At 50.2% G+C, this 13,216-nt stretch overlaps 1 protein-coding gene across 2 annotated transcripts in view; it reads right to left on the bottom strand.

The window, feature by feature from the left end:
• Nucleotides 1-9,980, bottom strand: part of TMCO4 (transmembrane and coiled-coil domains 4) — an 86,986-nt gene extending 77,006 nt beyond the window's left edge. The window contains exons 1-3 of one of the 2 annotated variants that reach the window (XM_047725692.1): nucleotides 9,905-9,980; nucleotides 5,372-5,479; nucleotides 802-949 (exon numbers count right to left, since the gene is read on the bottom strand). The gene's annotated coding sequence lies outside the window, so the exon portion shown is untranslated. The remainder of the gene's footprint in view (nucleotides 1-801; nucleotides 950-5,371; nucleotides 5,480-9,904) is intronic. The other variant, XM_047725693.1, reaches the window with a different exon arrangement.
• Nucleotides 9,981-13,216: the final 3,236 nt, after the last annotated feature.

Below are 13,216 nucleotides of genomic sequence, written 5' to 3'. Positions count from 1 at the left end.
CCCAGAGGTAGAAGAGAGCAGATACTTTTGAAGAACCGAAAAGAAGCTCAGTGCAGCCAGGCCTTGGAGGGTGGGTAGGCGCAGAGGGGCAGGAGGGAAGAAACGAGCGGGCAGGGGAGCTGCTGGGAGCCACACCATCCGGGACCACATCCTCCCAGCTCACGAGTCAGACTACATCATGAAGGCAGCAGCCACGGGGATGCTGAGTACGGGTTTGTGGGACTTCTCGGGACTAATTTTGCAAGTGCCTGTGAGACTATAATTATTTTCCAACAGAAAGCTTTTTATTTTATTTTATTTTTTAGATTTAATTTATTTATTTGACAGACAGAGGTCACAAGTAGGCAGAGAAAGAGAGGAGGAAGCAGGCTCCCCGCTGAGCAGAGAGCCCGATGCGGGGCTCGATCCCAGGACCCTGGGATCATGACCTGAGCCAAAGGCAGAGGCTTAAACCCACTGAGCCACCCAGGCACCTCTGACAGAAAGCTTTTTAAAAAGCAGCAGGATGCCTCTACAGATTTTTAAAGACCTTTTCTTAAGTTCTAAGCAAATGAAAAATAAAAATCCACTTCACCCCAAATGAACTGGTTCATTTAATAAATATGTACATGCACCCATAGGCACCAGGTGTCACCCCACGTGCCGTGGCACAGCAGAGACGAAGACAGACAGCAGTGCTCCAACCTGGAGGGATGTTCCAGCGAACGAGACAGACGATACGCAAACTCGTAACGTTTAAGATGAGACAGCCTTAAATAATGGGGAGGATGTGAAGAACTAGAAACCTTAAAGAACACTCACCCAGATTTCAGGAAACAGTTGTGGGCCTCCCTTCTCTAAGTCTGAAAACAGGCTGTTCAGCTTCTTGAAGGTTCTTGGAGAAATATGCAAATTGCCCTGGGGGGAGCAAACCGGAAAAACCAGCCTGTGGGTCCATAGGGTGTGGGATCTGGAGGAGGAGAGACTGGTTAGTCCTGGGGTTCAGGGGAGCCTCGATGCTACTTATATTCTCCTCTGGGACTTGGCCCCAGCACTTTCCTAATCCTGGGATGATTTTCTCAGGAGGCTGGCAGTCACGGCCACTCACTGAGCACAGCCTGGGCCCCTGGCAGGGGTCTTCTCATTTAATATCCCCTTTCTAGCTCCTCATAACCTGAGATATGGTTATAGCGCCCGGCACAGGGTCTCCTTCCTATCTGTCACTGGTGCCCCAAAGCAGTTCCCTTGCCAGAGCAGATGCTCAGAAGACGTCTGTTAGAGGGGCACCTGGGTGGCTCAGTTAAGCATCTGCCTTCAGCTCAGGTCATGATCCCAGGGTTCTGGGATAGAGCCCTGCATGGGGCTTCCTGCTCAGTGGGGAGCCTGCTTCTCCCTCCAAAGATGTCTGTTAAGGGAAAAAAGGAATGAACTAGCTTTTAGGCTTAAGCAAAAGCTAGACTTTCCTGCTAATTCTCTTCCCAAAGACACTCCTGTTCTTAAATCGAACATCAGATGAGGAAGGGAGATGGGGCAGGGACCAAGCACCTGGAAGTACCCAGGGTTCCCCAAAACTTCAAATAATCTGAGTTTCCTCCTAATGGCCATTTTCCATGCCAAAGAGCCAGAATATTATTTTCCGCCTCTTTAATCCTTTTGAAAGGAATTATCAGGGATAAGGCCCTGTTCCTGAATAGCCCCTTCCCGTGGGGCATGAGAATGTGCCCACACCATGCCTACAAACGACGAGATTCAAGCTATGAGTCCAACCATGTTAAAAAGACACAGAGGAGGGGCGCCTGGATGACTCAGCAGGTTAAAGCCTCTGCCTTTGGCTCAGGTCATGATCTCAGGGTCCTGGGATCGAGCCCTGCATCGGGTTCTCTGCTCCAAGGGGAGCCTGCTTCCTCCTCTCTCTCTCTGCCTGCCTCTCTGCCTACTTGTGATCTCTGTCAAGTAAATAAATAAAATCTTAAAAAAAAAAAAAAAAGACACGGAGAAGGGGCGCCTGGGTGACTCAGTGGCTTAAGCCTCTGGCTTTGGCTCAGGTCATGGTCTCAGAGTCCTGGGATCGAGCCCCACATCGGGCTGTTTGCTCAGCGGGGAGCCTGCTTCCCACTCTCTCTCTCTCTCTCTGCCTGCCTCTCTGCCTACTTGTGATCTCTCTCTCTCTCTAATAAATAAATAAAATCTTAAAAAAAAAAAAAGACACAGAGAAGACAAAACAGCTGGAAGGATATTCTCCCAAATTCTCTACGAATAGAGAATTCTCTACGAGATACCAGAGACTTTTTGGGATTCTCCCTGTTTCCTGCCATCAGTATGTGTTGCTTCCGAACTCTGAAGAAAGTTAGTATATGTGGAGACTGGCAGAGACTGTCTCTATCTTACAGCAGGAGGGTCTTGGATTCTGGATTGTGATTGTTTTTCTTTATTATGTTTTATGAATTTTTGGTAATGAGTATATATTGATTTTAAGATCAGAAAAAAAAGTCATGATTTTAAATGATAACGTGGTGTGCGGAGGCCGGCTCATTCTGGCTGGGGAGCACTGATTCTGCCTGACTCCGGCAGCCTGAGATGGACCACAGCCGAAGGAATGACACCACAAAAAGTGGGAGGTGCTACACAGGATGGGTTTTATTTTCCAGAGAGCTGGTTAACAGCACACCACTGGATATACAGTATGATTCCAGGTAGGTTTTTATAAAATGTTTCACAGACCAAAAAGAGCACAAGCAAATCTATCCAAATGTTAATGACCACTGTCTCTTGGTGGCGGGGCTGTGGGACTAGATGTAATTGGGTTTTGTTCTTCCTATTTTTGTGTACTTTTTTTTTTTTTTTTTACAAGATTTTATTTATTTGAGAGAGAGAGAGCATGAGAGAGAGAGAGAGAGCGAGAAAGCACGGAGAGCGGGGGTCGGGGGAGGGGAGGAAGGGGCAGGTAGGGAGAGGGAGAAGCAGACTCCCTGCTGAGTAGGGAGCCCCACATGGGGCTCGATCCCAGGACCCCGGGATCTTGACCTGAGCCGAAGGCAGATGCTTAACCAACTGAGTCACCCAGGAGACCCAATTTTCTGTATTTTTAATGTTTTCTATCCTGAGTGCACTGGTACTTTTATAATGAAAAAAAAATTTTTTTAATTAAAAACAATTTTGCTCTTGATCCTCAGAAGAGGAGTGCTTTATCTCAGACAGCCTTGGCCCTGGGTGGCCCATTGGCCTGAGGTCACAGTTAAGTCCCAGTCCACTGACCAACAACCAGGTCTTGTAACCAACAGAATGGATGAGGGGCAGCATGATAGGCTGAGGCAAATCCCATGCTGGTGTGAAGGAGGAGCCCCTGTTTCCGACCCCGTGGATTGTTCGCCTGGATAGGCTGGGCCCCCAAACTCTCCCAGCTGACAGAGTGTGCTGGCAGCTATGGGGCGCGGAGATCTGTCACCTGAATGGTCTACATTGGTCCTCAGGGGACTCTACCCCTTGCTCGGTCTGATTTGGGAACAGGGTCTGGTCCAAGGGGAACTAAGATTCTCAAGTATGTCTGAGAAGCTAAAGCAGTTTTCAGAGGGAGTGCTGGCTTCCCGCGGCGAGAAGAAGACCAGTGGTCAGGGCTCATGGTGACTCCTGGGGCCACCTAGAGTGCAGGGAGCTGGTCCAGCAGCACCCAGGGCCTAGGAGGTCAATGACGGATGGAGTAACTTCCGGACATCAAGGGTCTCCTGGGGATCTGTCCCGGTCCAGGTGCTGTGAAGACACCAAGGGACTCTGAGACAGGTGTGCACTTGACTCAGAAGAAAGAACACCCGCTGGCAGGGAGAGGACACACACACACGAGAACCAGCAGGGCGAACGGTCACCCATGGCTGGACTGCAAAGGCCAGGCCCAGGATGCACGGGCATTACGCCGATGTGGGCGGTGGCCTGATGGTCTGTGATTATGAGCTTTATCTAGCCTGCGACATTACCTATGCCAGAAAATGCTGGCTGAGCTCTTATGGTCAGTAGTGAGGGTAGAGAGCCATTCCACACAGCTGTCCTCAGCTCCGCAAGCACCCACAGTAGGTGCCCCACTCAGATTTGCTGAGGAACGCCACATAAACCCAGCGGGATTTCTTCCCAGGGGACTGGGGGGGGGATGAAAACCCCCCAAGTCAGCGCCGCAGAGACAACAAATATGATCAGTATCGTCCTGAAACATCCTTTAAATCATCCTTAAAACTCCATGACCTGAGCCTTTAGGAGATCACATGCAAGAATTAATTTCTTTTGTGTTTCTTATTTTTTTAAATGCAGATTTTCTTTATTTATTTGAGAGAGAGAGAGAGTGCACTTGAGCAGTGGGGAGGGGCAGACAGAGAGGGAGAAGCAGAGCCCCCGCTGAGCAGAGAGCCCAACGTAGGGCTCGATCCCAGGACCCTGAGATCATGACCTGAGCCAAAGGCAGAGGCTTAACTGACTGAGCCACCCAGGTGCCCCTGAACTTCTTTTGTGTTTCTTACATGGCAGCCCATTATGGCCTTTTTAACCCCTTAGAGCAGTCAGTGGAGGCCAAGGTCAAATTTGACGTGAATGTGTGTGTAAGGGGCGGGTGGGGAGAGGTGTTCTTTTTCTCTTTCCTTCTTTTTCTGGTGAGCTGGTTATAACAGAGGTCTTTCTTTCTTTCTTCTTTTTAGAGAGGGGGATGGAGGGAGGGGAAGAAGGAGAGGGAGAATCAAGCGGACTCCATGCCCCATGCAGAGCCTGATGGTGGGGCTCGATCTCACAACCGTGAGATCATGACCTGAGCTGAAATCAAGTCGGACACTTAGCTGACTGAGCCACCCAGGCACCCCTATGGTTGAGTTTTTTTTTTGTTGTTGTTTAAAGATTTTATTTATTTATCTGACAGACAGAGATCACAAGTAGGCAGAGAGGTAGGCAGAGAGAGAGAGGAGGAAGCAGGCTCCCCGCAGAGCAGAGAGCCTGATGTGGGTCTCAATCCCAGGACCCTGGGATCATGACCTGAGCCGAAGGCAGAGGCTTTAACCCACTGAGCCACCCAGGCACCCCTACAGTTGAGTTTTTAAGTGAGCTTGTGGTACAGTAACAGAAGCATCACTAGTGGGATAACAACAATATTATGAGAGGGCTGGGGACTAACTGTTCTAGAGCCAAAGAGAAAGAAAAGGACTTGGTTGAAGAAACCCTTCACAACAAATAGAGCTACAGCATCGTTCTTAGGCCAGAAGCTCTAAAGATGGTAGTTAAAAGTTCATACAAACACATACCCATACCCACAACACACAACCTTGAGATGGCTCTAGAAGGGAGGATTCGAGGCAGTCCCCATTCATTCCCCCCACCTCGCCCCCCTCCAGCATTTTAGAAGAGAAACCCATTCATTCTATACCTCTCTCTGGAAGTTAAATTGGAAACCACTGGTACAGGTAGCATTTCAGGAGGTCTCCATGGCAACAGTTCCGACACAGAAGACTCCAGAGGGTTTCAGACAAGCCCGCTACAGACCAGAAGAAGAGAAGGATGTTGGCACGAAGGGAAAGTTCCTATCCCATCTCACTTCAGCAGCCTGGAGGATGGGCAGGTAGTGGAGTGGGGGGACAGTGTGCCATTGGGATGGACACTCAGGTTGTGTGATGTTCTGTCCACGTCACGGTTGCTCCATTCCTCCCCTGCTAGCGCCCTGGTACAAGCCAACATCATCTCAGGTGGATCCCGGCAGGAGCCGCCCCACCAGTCTCCCGCTCTGTCTGTTCTCCCCGCTAGCTGTCCACCACGCTGCAGCCAGGAGCTCCATCTCCACCTGAAGTCAGATCATGTCCTTCTTTGCTCCAAACCTCTGCTAACCGCTTTCCAGAGTCACAGCTCTTCCAGCGGCGCCTGCGCCATATGCAACCTGGCCCCTGGTCTCTCCACCTTCCTCCCCTTTTCCCCTTTACTCGCTCCGCTCCACTGTACATCCTCCTTGCTGCTTCTGGGGCCCATCAGCTATGCTCTCACCTCAAGGCCTTTGCATGGTCTATTCCATCTGCCCGGAATGCTCTTCCCGCCGACAACCACATGGCCGACTCCCTTCACCTCCTCTCTGTCTCTGGTCAAATCTCACAGCTCAGTGAGGCCACCCTGCCCCTGCTTTCCATCCCAATCCCTTTTCCCTGGCTCCCCTGCTTGGTCCCCAGCAGGAATCTCTACTTACCATACTGGATCATTCACTTGTTTACACCCGTTCCTTATTGTCCGTCCCTTTCTGCCCTTATGCAAGCACAGCAGGCACTTACAGACATCTGCTGAATGAATGGTGGTTTCTACTTGGGAATAACTAAAACATAATGGGAGGCACATCTGCTGAGGAAGGAGGTGTGGGGGTGGGGAATGGCAAAATGTGTGATGTTCACTTGATCTGTTGGTTTTCAAATCGCCCCACAGGGCCCAGGGCCTTACTCTGGTGGGCAAGAGGAGATACAGTGGGGACCCTTAATGCCTCGCCTTCAAATTATAGCAGTAAATAATCCAGGGTATTATCCCTCCAAAAGAAATGAATATATATATATTTATATATATAATATGAATATATATTATATACATAATATGAATATATATTATATACATATAAATATATGTGTATATATACACATACATATGTGTGTGTGTGTGTGTGTATAACTTATGAATGTATTTATTTATTTGAGAGAGAGCACATGCACGCAAATGCGTCAGTGGTGGGGATGCAAGGGGAGAGGGAGAAGCAGACTCCCTGCTGAGCTCGGAGCCCCACACAGGGCTCAATCCCAGGACCCCGAGATCATGACCTGAGCCGAAGGCAGATGCTTAACCGACTGAGCCATCCAGGTGCCTCTCAGCCTTACATTTAAAAAAATTTATTTTATTTTATTTTATTTTATATTATTTAATTTAATTTAATTTATTTATTTGACAGACAGAGATCACAAGTAGGCAGAGAGGCAAGCAGAGAGAAGGGGGGAAGCAGGCTCCCCGTCGAGCAGAGAACCTGATGCGGGGCTCAATCCTAGGACCCTGGGATCATGACCTGAGCCAAAGGCAGAGAGAGGCTTTAACCCACTGAACCACCCAGGCGCACCCCTCAGCCTTTCATTTTTAAAGAAGGACGATACAGTTTTATATAAAGTGAGGTTCCCATATTTGCTCAAATGGTACTCCCAAATGTAGATTTCATCCCTGAGCACCTCTCAGCAAACCCAGTCCAGTCCTGGAAGTCAGGAGGGGACAGTTGGGGTGGTAACAGTGGATAGGCAGAAATTACCCCCCTGAGATGAGTATGCAACTCTCTCCTGAATTAAACCTCCCACACTCCTGGGGATGTCTAGTGGCCTGGGGTTGGGCTCAGATCTGAAGGATAAGGTGATGTTAACCTGGGGAAAGGGAGATACAGGAGGAATGGTGGTCTAGTGGAGCATGTGCAAAGGCCCCAAGGAGGGAGGAGGCAGCACGCTGCAAGCACAGAGGGCTACTGATGAAGTGGCCTGAGATGGGGCTGGAGGTATAGGCTAGACGGTGCAGGGCCTTATGGTCCATGTTAATGGTCTTGTTGTTTGCCCTAAAATGAACAGGAAACCACAGCAGAATTTTAAGCTGAGGGTGGTGCAACTGAATTGGCCCCGAATGCCCAAGTGGAGGGCAGCTAAGTAGAAAGTGGACTGGGGTCCCCCCTTCGATCCCCTTCTGACCACTAGTGCACACTCAAGGCAGCAAGCCCCCCCCATCTCATCTGCAGCCCCAGTTTAACATGTACAGCAGTGTTTACAACACACACAGGCCATAAAGGACCGGATGACATTTCTCAGATCTCCCCTGTGCGGGCCCAGGTAGCTGGTCCTGCCTTTGCAGCCTAGAGCACCAGCCTGGAGCACCTGTGCAGGCTCAGAAGAAATTCTGTAGGCTTCAACCTTCATGAACTTTCCACACTAAGCTACGGCAACCGACTTGGCCAACCTACTCGGCGCCCATCCAATTGCTCCTGGGCCTTTGGCGGAAAAAGCAAAAAGGCTCCCAGAGCACCAGCCCCAGGCCCTTTGTGGTTTCAGCTACTTTCCTCCTCATGACAACCTTAGAGGCAGTATTTTACAAATGAGGAAACTGAGGCACAGGGTGGTCACGTGGCTTGATCAAGATGACTCAGGAGGCTACTAAGCCCCTAGGGACCTGAGCCCACATCTATCCGCTACCACACCCGTGACAGCAAGTGCTGTTAGAAGCTGAAATGCTGCGGGGCAAACAGTCCAGTTTCTGGACCTTGACAGGGAGTCTCAGCCTCCTTGCCTGGAACTCAGCCAACCACCCCCACCTCTGCCTCTTCCATCTTTCTGCCGAGAGCAGTAACAGATTACCACAGGGTCACTGGAGCCTCTAAATAAATATGCTCTAAGTAAATACAGCCTCGCTCACTCCTGATACGGGAGGGCCTCGGCCACAGGCCACATTTTAGACCGTCCTTTACCATTCAAGAAGCATTCTGACATGGTACCATCAACGCCAGGCACTTTTACCACCCCTGTTGGATGAAAATGAAACAGACACCCACAGAGTTCCTTTGGACCACCCTCTACCCACCTAGCTCCTCCCCACCAAATCCCTGGGGAGTCCGGAGAAAGCTCAGGCTGGCTGGGCATCTCGAACGAGGCCCACGAGATAGGAGGTTCAATTGACACGAGGAGGTTCAATCTTTCTCTGCCCTCGTCACATACTTCACAGTTGGTAACATTCCAGGGGTCTGTCCTCTCTGCCCAGCCCTTCCCACCCCTCCACCCCACAAATGGCCAACAGTATTTTATTCCACTCTTCCTAGGGTAGTCCCCAAGGGCAACACTTCGCTTGTTCATGGCTATATTTTCAGTGCCTAAACAGTGCACACACTGGGGCACACAGTAGGTGCTCGATATGTGTCTAATAAATGAATGGATGCCCCTAAAATGTAAAGGGGTTTCACATTTTCTGCAGTGAAATGAACACTGAGTCAGGGAAAAGAGAACTAACACGTTAACTCCTACTTTGTGTCAGGCAGCGGTCTCTAGGCCAAGACCCAGAGTCTAGGCCCGCTGTGCTCTTAACTCTGACTCTGGAGCAGAGCAGAGAAAGGACACGGTGAAAGCCTACTTTGTCTCTGTGCCAGGCACTGACTGGGTCAGGCTCTGGGGTCAGGTAACCCAGGTTCTTAAAATGTTCTCCTTCCTAGGGGTGCTGTCTTGGGGAATTCATCTCTCTGAGCCTGTTTACCTCTCTATATGGTCCCCCCAGAAGTCAGTAGCAGTTCCTCTTTCCTGCTACACCAACAGGTGGCAGGGTGAGAAGTATAGCCCATCTGTAATTGGGGGCCTGGGCTTTTTTCCAGCCCTCGCCTGGAATTCTCAGTCTGAATGTGTGCTATGAAATCATAGGGCTGTAAGGGCAAGGAGAGAGGGGGTGAGGGGATGCCGGAGGCCTTCCCACTAGTCCGTGGAGGGGACTCTGGAACAAGGGAAAGCCCAGTGACCCTGTGTAACCTTGGGCAAGTTCCTTCCTCTCCCTGGACCTCACTTATCAAGGGAGGTACTGGGCAACCTTTAGCAGCTCAGAGCCCGGAGCTGGGAGGCAGACGATGCCTGGGTGCACCGCCCGGCCTCAGTTTCCCCATCCGCCGCTCTGTGTAATTCCTAAAGGCGCTTTCGGCTCTAAAAGCAACCAAGGAACCACCACGCAGCCTGGACTCCAGGCAGGCAGCGCCTGGAGCAGCTCGTGGCCACTCCTCGGGAGGCCTGGCGCCCACGAGGGGCAGAGGGCGGGGTGGGGGGCAAAGGCCCGCAGGGCCTGGTCGGGCCTTGTGGGAGTAACCCTCGTGAGGCCAGAGGTGGGGAGTGGCCCTGGCGTGGGCGAACTCCGCCCGCGGCCCGACTCAACCCGTGTTTCTTACCTGGCGGCGGAGGCGGCGGCGGCGGCAAAGGCAAGGACTCCTCCCGCCCCGCTCGCCCCCGCGGCCTCGGCCCCGCCCCGCCCCGCCCCGCCCCACCCCCTCGGTCTCTCCCGGCCGATTCCGCAGCCTGTATCGCCCGGAGCTCCCGGCCACCCCGCCCCTCCTGCCCGGCAGGCCCCGCCCCTCCTGCCCGGCTGGTCCCGCCTCTTGCGCAGAACTGTCCCCCGCGCGTGGGCCGGCCTTCCGGCCCCGGTCTCACGCACTGCGTGTCCCAACACGGCTCTGCTCGTTGCCACCCCGCGACAGGGGAGCCGGCATCAGGAAGTGACGGGCCAACTGGGGCGCGAGACGCGGTGTGTGGGTCTGGTTGTCTTCCAGGAAGCAGCAGGACCTCAGAGCCGGAGAGGGCCCTGCAAGGCTCACTGGGGGACACTGCTAGCCTGGGGGTTGGTCCCAGAGTGGAGGGCCAGCAAGCGACTTAGATGGAAACTTCCAAAAGTAAAGGGTGTAAAATCAAGGAGCCAGCCACAGAAACAACCCTCCTGCCTGTATATACAGGACAGAGGGAGACACAGCGAGAGAAGGAACACAGGCAGGGGGAGTGGGAGAGGCAGAGGTAGGCTGCCCGCTGAGCAGGGAGCCCGACGCGGGGATCGGATCATGATCTGAGCCGAAGGCAGACGCTCAACAATTGAGCCACCCAGGCGCCCCTGTGCTCTGATTCTTGTTTTAGTTTGTCTAGTGCTAAGTTTGGACCAATCTGGGGGCCTTCGTGTTTGAGGTTCCCTTGCCTGGCACTCTGCCCAGAGACCTTCCTTTTCCTGCATCTGTTTCCAGCTTTCCGTTACCATCTCCACTCAGGGTGTCATCTGTATCTTCAAGGCTTAAATGTTTCCTGTTTACAGTTTATTTAGTCTGCCATCCCCACTAGAATTTTAAAACTCTAAGTGTAGGGATCTCGGCTGCCCTGTCCTCTGCTGTGTGCCCAGCCCCAGCGACTGTGCTGGGCACTTGGTAGGTATTTAGAATTTTATGAATGCAAAATTATTCATTGTGTATCAGAAATTCAAACATAACTCGGTGTCCCATATATTTACCTGGCAATCCTGCTGGAGTCCCAACCCCAGAGCTTCTGATTCTCTTGGTCTGAGGTCTGGCCAGGCATAGCATTGTTCACAACCTCACCAGATATTTCTAATGGGTGCATAGCTTCAGGAACCACTGTTGTAGGGCCTTGTCTATGGATTTTATTTGCGTGTGATGGAGAGTTGTAGAAGGTCCTGGGCAGTGGTGTTACATGATCTGACCTTTTAAAAGGATCCCACTGGCTCTTTGCAAGGACAGAGGGATAAAAACAGACACAGACAACCTGTTAGGAAGCTGTGGCAATATTCAGCCCAGGGAAGGGACTTGTATTTGTTGCGTGGCTGCTACGGGCTAGGCACGAGGAAAGTATATAACGGAGGGCATAGGTTCTGCAGCTCAGCCCCAGACCTACCCAAGGTTGAATTTTTCAGGGGTGTGGAAGCCTAAAACTTTATATTTTTAACAAGTTGCCCTGGTGATCTGATGATCAGTCAGTTTTGGAACAACTAAGTGGTTGGATTCGATTCTCCCAGAAATTATAGAAATAACCATGAATACTGTTTTGGGAATATTACCCTGTGGCTGGCTCTACATGCTTTCCATATTTACTTTACATCATTCAATCCTATGCAGTGGATACTATGATCAGCCCCATTTCGAAAAAGAAGGAACTGAGGCTCAGAGCGGTTAAATACCTTGGCCAATGTCACTGAGCGACTAGATGGCAGAGCCAGGATTTGATCAAAGACCAAATTCGATTTGGACGATTCTGCCGTCCTGCCCTTCCACAGGCTTAAATATCAACACAGGTTCAGAGATATTTAGATGAGTTTCAGATCAAGAATCCCCAGAGGGAAAGGCTTCTTTGTTGTGTCCTGTAGATGTCTGTCCTTCCAGGATGCAGGTGGGGCTGGCCTGGCCTTGGTGTTCGTTGAATGGAACTGAATTATGGGGGTGATGTCACGGGAGACAGCCCCCCATTCCTTCCTGTAGAGTATCCTTATGATGCCCTCATGGTGACTTTGAGACTGAAGGACCCAGGAGATTGTTTATGGTCCCTACTTTCCTAGCTGCCATAGGGAAGGACAGGACACACCTTCAGAGGAGGCCCAGGGTGGAGGGCACTGCAGATGGTTTGTGGCTACCATGGATATTGTGATATTGCTGAGAAATCTCTTGTTTGTGTTTCCAAGGCATCTTTGACCTGGAGAACTGAACATCTTTCTGTTAATTGGACCATCAACTGGCCCAATTAATTGGAATTGGAGAAGCTAAGCAGCTGGGGTTTGGGGTCAAAGCTACGTGGGTTAATATTTTCCCCTGACTCTACTTGTGCATTAGGTGATAATTTCGTAGTTCTCTGCCTTATCTCTTACACAGAAGCTTGGGTGGCGAAGACCTCTGTCTGCTTCTCATCTAAGAATGCTTTGCACTTTCCCCTGCCCTCATATTTTCTAGTGGATGAGACCCACAGCATTAGTGATGTGTGAGATCATTTAGCTGGCATGTGACCTTGCATTAACTCTCCCCGGATCATACATGAGAAAGTTATTACCTTCGAGCCTTATCATTGAGAACACAGTTTAATGCCATTGAATTTTTTTTTTGAGGAACAATTTTTGTTTCCTGTAAACTACTAATCAAGGTCATTAATTAAACTCCTATTTAAACCACTTTTCTTTGTGACTCACAGGTTCACAAACAGAAAGGATATCGATACATATATATGTATACTTTTCTTTCTTTTTAGAAATGTATTGATATATCTTTGGTGTGTAAAATTATATGTATTTAAGGAGTGCAATTTGATATTTTGATGTATATATACCTTGCGAAAAGTTCACCTCGATCAAGTTAAATAACTTAACCTTTACATAGGTACCATTGATGGTGTGTGTGTGTGTGTGTGTGTGTGTGTTGAGAAAATTTCCTTTAAGGTCTATCCTCTAAACCAGTATGGAGGTTCCTCAAAAAGCTAAGAGTAGGGTAGAGCTACCTTATGACCCAGCAATCACACTACTGGGTATTTACCCCAAAGATACAAATGTACTGATCTGAAGGGGCACCTGTACGCCAATGTTGGTAGCAGCACTGTCCACAATAGCCAAACTGTGGAAAGGGCCCAGATGTCCATCAACAGATGAATGGATAAAGATGTGGTGTATATACAATGGCATATTATGTAGCCATCAAAAGAAATGAAATCTTTCCATTTGCAATGACCTG

This window comes from Lutra lutra, chromosome 4 (assembly GCF_902655055.1).
Source record: "Lutra lutra chromosome 4, mLutLut1.2, whole genome shotgun sequence".
NCBI classification, from domain to species: Eukaryota; Metazoa; Chordata; class Mammalia; order Carnivora; family Mustelidae; genus Lutra; species Lutra lutra.
Note: the sequence above shows the minus strand (reverse complement) of the source record. Positions and strands in the feature narration are given on the sequence as shown.